We start from the raw sequence: 5,691 nt of genomic DNA on the forward strand, positions 1-5,691 counted from the left end.
TGTGGGTTTGTCGTATATGGCCTTTATTATGTTGAGGTAGGTTCCCTCTATGCCCACTTTCTGGAGAGTTTTTATAATAAATGGGTGTTGAATTTTGTGAAAAGCTTTTTCTGCATCTATTGAGATGATCATATAGTTTTTATTCTTCATTTTGTTAAAATAGTGTATCACATTGATTGATTTGCATATATTGAAGAATCCTTGCATCCCTGGGATAAATCCCACTTGATCGTGGTGTATGATCCTTTTAATGTGTTGTTGATTTGTGTTTCCTAGTATTTTTTTGAGGATTTTTGCATCTATGTTCATCAGTGATATTGGTCTGTAATTTTCTTTTTTTGTAGTATCTTTGTCTGGTTTTGGTATCAGAGTGATGGTGACCTCATAGAATGAGTTTGGGAGTGTTCCTTCCTGTGAAATTTTTTGGAAGAGTTTGAGAAGGATGGGTTTTAGCTATTCTCTAAATGTTTGATAGAATTCACCTGTGAAGCCATCTGGTCTGGACTTTTGTTTGTTGGAAGATTTTTAATCACAGTTTCAATTTCATTACTTGCGATTGGTCTGTTCATATTATCTATTTCTTCCTGGTTCAGTCTTGGAAGTTTATACCTTTCTAAGAATTTGTCCATTTCTTCCAGGTTGTTCATCTTATTGGCATAGAGTTGCTGGTCGTAGTTCCTTAGGATGCTTTGTATTTCTGCGGTGTCTGTTGTAAGTTCTCCTTTTTCATGTCTAATATTATTGATTTGACTCCTGTCCCTCTTTTTTCTTGATGAGTCTAGCTAATGGTTTATCAATTTTGTTTATCTTCTCAAAGAACCAGCTTTTAGTTTTATTGATCTTTGCTATTGTTTTCTTTGATTCTATTTCATTTATTTCTGCTCTGATCTTTATGATTTGTTTCCTTCTGTTAACTTTGGGTTTTGTTTGTTCTTCTTTCTCTAGTTCCTTTAGGTGTGAGGTTAGATTTTATTTTGAGATTTTTCTTGTTTCTTGAGGTAGGCTTGTATAGCTATAAAAGAACTGCTTTTGCTGCATCCCATAGGTTTTGGATTGTCGTGTTTTCATTGTCATTTGTCTCAAGGTATTTTCTGATTTCCTCTTTGATTTCTTCAGTGATCTCTTGGTTATTTAATAGCATAGCATTTAGCCTCCATGTGTTTGTGTTCTTTTCCTTGTAATTCATTTCTAATCTCATAGCATTGTGGTTAGAAAAGATGCTTGATATGATTTCAATTTCCTTAAATTTACTGAGGCTTGATTTCTGACCCAAGATGTGATCTATCCTGGAGGATGTTACATGTGCACTTGAGAAGAAAGTGTAATCTGCTGTTTTTGGATGGAATGTTCTATAAATACAAATTAAACCTATCTGGTCTTTTGTGTCATTTGAAGCTTGTGTTTCCTTATTAATTTTCTGTCTGGATGTTCTGTCCATTGGTGTGAGTGAGGTGTTAAAGTCCCCCACTATTATTGTGTTACTGTCGATCTCCTCTTTTATAGCTGTTAGCACCTCCCTTATATATTGAGGTGCTCCTATATTGGGTCCATGAATGTTTACAATTGTTATATCTTCTTTTGGATTGATCCCCTGATCATTATGTAGTGTCCTTCCTTGTCTCTTGTAACATTGTTTATTTTAAAGTCTATTTTATCTGATATGCCTATAGCTACTCCAGCTTTCTCTTGATTTCCATTTGCATGGAATATCTTTTTCCATCCCCTCACTTTCAGTCTGTATGTGTCCCTAGGTCTGAAGTGGGTCTCTTGTAGACAGCATATAGATGGGTCTTGTTTTTGTGTCCATTCAGCAAACCTGTGACTTTTGGTTGGGGCATTTAATCCATTCACATTTAAGGTAATTATCAATATGTATGTTCCTATGACCATTTTCTTAATTGTTTTGGGTTTGTTTTTGTAGGTCCTTTTCTTTTCTTGTGTTTCCCACTTAGAGAAGTTTCTTTAGCATTTGTTGTAGAGCTGGTTTGGTGGTGCTGAATTCTCTTAGCTTTTGCTTCTCTGTAAAGCTTTTGATTTCTCCATAGAATCTGAATGAGATCCTTGCTGGGTAGTGTAATCTTGGTTGTAGGGTCTTCCCTTTCATCACTTTAAGTATGCCATGCCACTCCCTTCTGGCTTGTAGAGTTTCTGCTGAGAAATCAGCTGTTAACCTTATGGGAGTTCCCTTGTATGTTATTTGTCATTTTTCCCTTGCTGCTTTCATAATAATTTCATAATAATTTTTCTTTGTCCTTAATATTTGCCAGTTTGATTACTATGTGTCTCAGTGTGTTTCTCCTTGGGTTTATCCTGTATGGGACTTGCTGCATTTCCTGGACTTGGGTGGCTATTTCCTTTCTCATGTTAGGGAAGTTTTTGACTGTAATCTCTTCAAATATTTTCTCTGGTCCCTTCTCTCTCTCTTCTCCTTCTGGGACCCCTATAATGCGAATGTTGTTGCATTTAATGTTGCCCCAGAGGTCTCTTAGCCTGTCTTCGTTTCTTTTCATTCTTTTTCTCTAGTCTGTTCCACAGCAGTGAATTCCACTATTCTGTCTTCCAGGTCACTTATCTGCTGTTCTGCCTCAGTTATTCTTCTATTGATTCCTTCTAGTGTAGTTTTCATTTCAGTTATTGTATTGTTCATCTCTGTTTGTTTCTTCTTTAATTCTTCTAGGTCTTTGTTAAACTTTTGTTACATCTTCTTGATATTTGCCTCCATTCTTTTTCTGAGATCCTGGATCATCATCACTATTCTGAATTCTTTTTCTGAAAGGTTGCCTATCTCCACTTCATTTAGTTGTTTCCATAGGCTGCAGGATTGTAGTTCTTCTTGCTTCTGTTGTCTTCCCTCTGGTGGATGAGGCTTTCTAAGAGGCTTGATGGGAGGGACTGGTGGTGGGTAGAGTTGACTATTGTTCTGGTGAGCAGAGCTCAGTAAAACTTTAATCCACTTGACTGTTGATGGGTGGGGCTGGGTTCCCTCCCTGTTGGTTGTTTGGCCTGAGGCAACCCAACACTGGAGCCCATGTGGGCTGTTTGGTGGGGTTATTGACAGACTCTGGAAGGGCTCACGCCAAGGAGTACTTCCCAGAACTTCTGCTGCCAGTGTCCTTGTCCCCACAGTGAGCCACAGCCACCCCCGACTCTGAAGGAGACCCTCCAACACTAGCAGGTGGGTCTGGTTCAGTCTCCCCTGGGACCACTGCTCCTTCCCCTGGGTCCCAATGCTTTGTGTGTGCCCTCCAAGAGTGGAGTCTGTGTTTCCCCCAGTCCTGTCAAAGTCCTGCAGTGAATTCCCACTAGGCTTCAAAGTCTGATTCTCTAGGAATTCCTCCTCCCGTTGCCGGACTCTCAGGTTGGGAAGCGTGACGTGGGGCTCAGAACCTTCACTCCAGTGGGTGGACTTCTGTGGTATAAGTCTTCTCCAGTCTGTGAGTCACCCAGCCACCGGTTATGGGATTTGATTTTACTGTGATTGCGCCCCTCCTGCTGTCTCATTGTGGTTTCTCCTTTGTGTTTGGATGTGGGGTATCTTTTTTTGTGACTTCCAGTGTCTTCCTGTCGATGTTTGTCCAGCAGCTAGTTGTGATTATGGTGTTCTCACAAGAGAGTATTAGAGCACGTCCTTCTACTCTGCCATCTTGGTTCCTCTGCACCTTTTTTATTTCTTGAGAAATAAAAGGTTGTGGCATAAATATATCATCAGATCGGAAAGGGTTTATTTTTAAGCCTTTATTTTAACTTTATTTTTAAGTTAATCACATTTTAATGAGGAAGTAATACTCAATACCTAACTTACATTCAGAAGCAAACAACAATAGATATATTTAAGAAAAGCATTTTAGGCTTTTACTGTCTAACTTGAACTGACAAAACCTTAGCTCTTATAAGAAGAAACAAGATAAGCATCTGTGTGTGTGTGTGTGTGTGTGTGTGTGTGTGTAGTAAAGATATAATGTTAATTCAGTAGCCGAGAAGGAGGACCTGGCAGAACAAAGTGAGTGGGAGGAGGTGGGGGGACAGGTGGGGAGATTCTTTAAAAGCATATTATTCACTAAAAGAAAGATTTCACAGAGCTATGTATTATAAAAATCTATTCCAAACTAACATATTCCTCCACTGTGCTTTCATGCCACTTGGAGCATTTATTTTACTACTCTTCACATTGTATCATGGCTACCTATGGCTTAACCACACATTAATACCTTACTTACTTTCTAGTCACTATCAAAGCTTATGTAAGAAACAGCCAGCTAAGCAACTGTGTAAGGCATCAGTCCTTAAAGTGTACCAAACAACTTCTGGAATGAATTTGAATTATTATCTCAGCTAACTCATATAACTCACGTCACCCCCTTCTATAATAGTGAGATGTATTTGGTTCAGATCCTGTACTGTCTTTGAGAGGTCAACACCAACACTCCTATTTGTTTTGCATTTTGCAACAAACAAGTGCTAATTAAAGGGTGTGATTATAGGCAGGGCCACCAAAATTTAAATCTATCAGTCACTTGTATGTAACAGGTGAATGCTAAGAGAAATCCGCTTCCTGCAAGAATGAAAACCGTTCTCAGCAATCAGATTGTTGACATTCCAGAGAATGTCGACATCGCTCAGAAGAGACACACAGTAATTATGAAGGACCCCAGAGGACTTCAATCACATCAACATAAAAAAGTCTCCTTGGAAAGAAAAATAGATTCCAGGTTGACAAGTGATGGGGAAATAGAAAGGAACTGGCTATGGTTTTGACCCTCCATAGACATGTACTGGGCTTCCTTTACACTGGGCTTCCTTTACAAGCTGAGGTCTACATATGCTCACTTCCCATCAATGTTTTTATTCTGGAGGATGGGTCTCTTGTTCACATCTGAAATTTATTGGGTAAAAAATACAATCACAATGTTTGGATGGCACCAGTCATCTGTTGTTCAGTATCTCAAACCCCAAAAGATGAGTTCATTCTTGAAGGAAACACATTGAAAATGTGTCATACCCAGATGCTTTGATTCAGCAAAACACAATAGTTAAAAAAAATTTGGATTGTATCTATAATTCTGGAAAAGGAACAGTTCAACAGGCTGATGAATAATATCTAAGAATTGTCCAGCTATGGAAAAAACAAGAAGCCAGATGGTTCTTAAGATCTATTTGTGATATTTTAAAGATGCAACAAAGCCCTGCATTTAAAGAACAAAAAAGGAATGGATGCTTGTTACAGTACCATTTATCAAGAATGAGTTATTAATTATTTCATTTAAAACATGTATTTGCTTGTTCTTTCATCTAATCATCAAATATTATTGAGCACATAAAAGATTCTGGACACTGTTAAACAATCTAGAAATGGCAGAAAACAAGATGCAGCACATGGAACTATTTGGAAGCAAATATATGAGGAGCCTATTAAATATTTGAGAATTTGTGAAGTATCCCTACTGTCTTAGAGACATGCTTTGTCAGAAATGAAAGAAACTTCTCTGAGGCAAAGTCTCCTGGTATGTGGGAGGGGGAGCCTACTGAGATGGAGAACTCCATCCAGCCTAGATCCTTGAGTACCTCCTTTTGCCACATCAGGAAAGAGCCAGGGCCTGAGTTTTAGAGCATCACAAGTGTACACTTTACCAAAATGATAATTGATACTCATAAAACAGAATGACCTAATAGAAGAAACCACTAGAAAGGTGA

General features: G+C 38.4%; 1 pseudogene; it reads left to right on the plus strand.

Moving 5' to 3' along the window:
- Positions 1 to 4,560: 4,560 nt before the first annotated feature.
- On the plus strand, positions 4,561 to 5,095 carry LOC112406127 (60S ribosomal protein L9 pseudogene; annotated as a pseudogene).
- Positions 5,096 to 5,691: the final 596 nt, after the last annotated feature.

The sequence above is a fragment of the Neophocaena asiaeorientalis genome, unplaced genomic scaffold (assembly GCF_003031525.2).
Source record: "Neophocaena asiaeorientalis asiaeorientalis breed wild unplaced genomic scaffold, Neophocaena_asiaeorientalis_V1.1 scaffold124, whole genome shotgun sequence".
NCBI classification, from domain to species: Eukaryota; Metazoa; Chordata; class Mammalia; order Artiodactyla; family Phocoenidae; genus Neophocaena; species Neophocaena asiaeorientalis.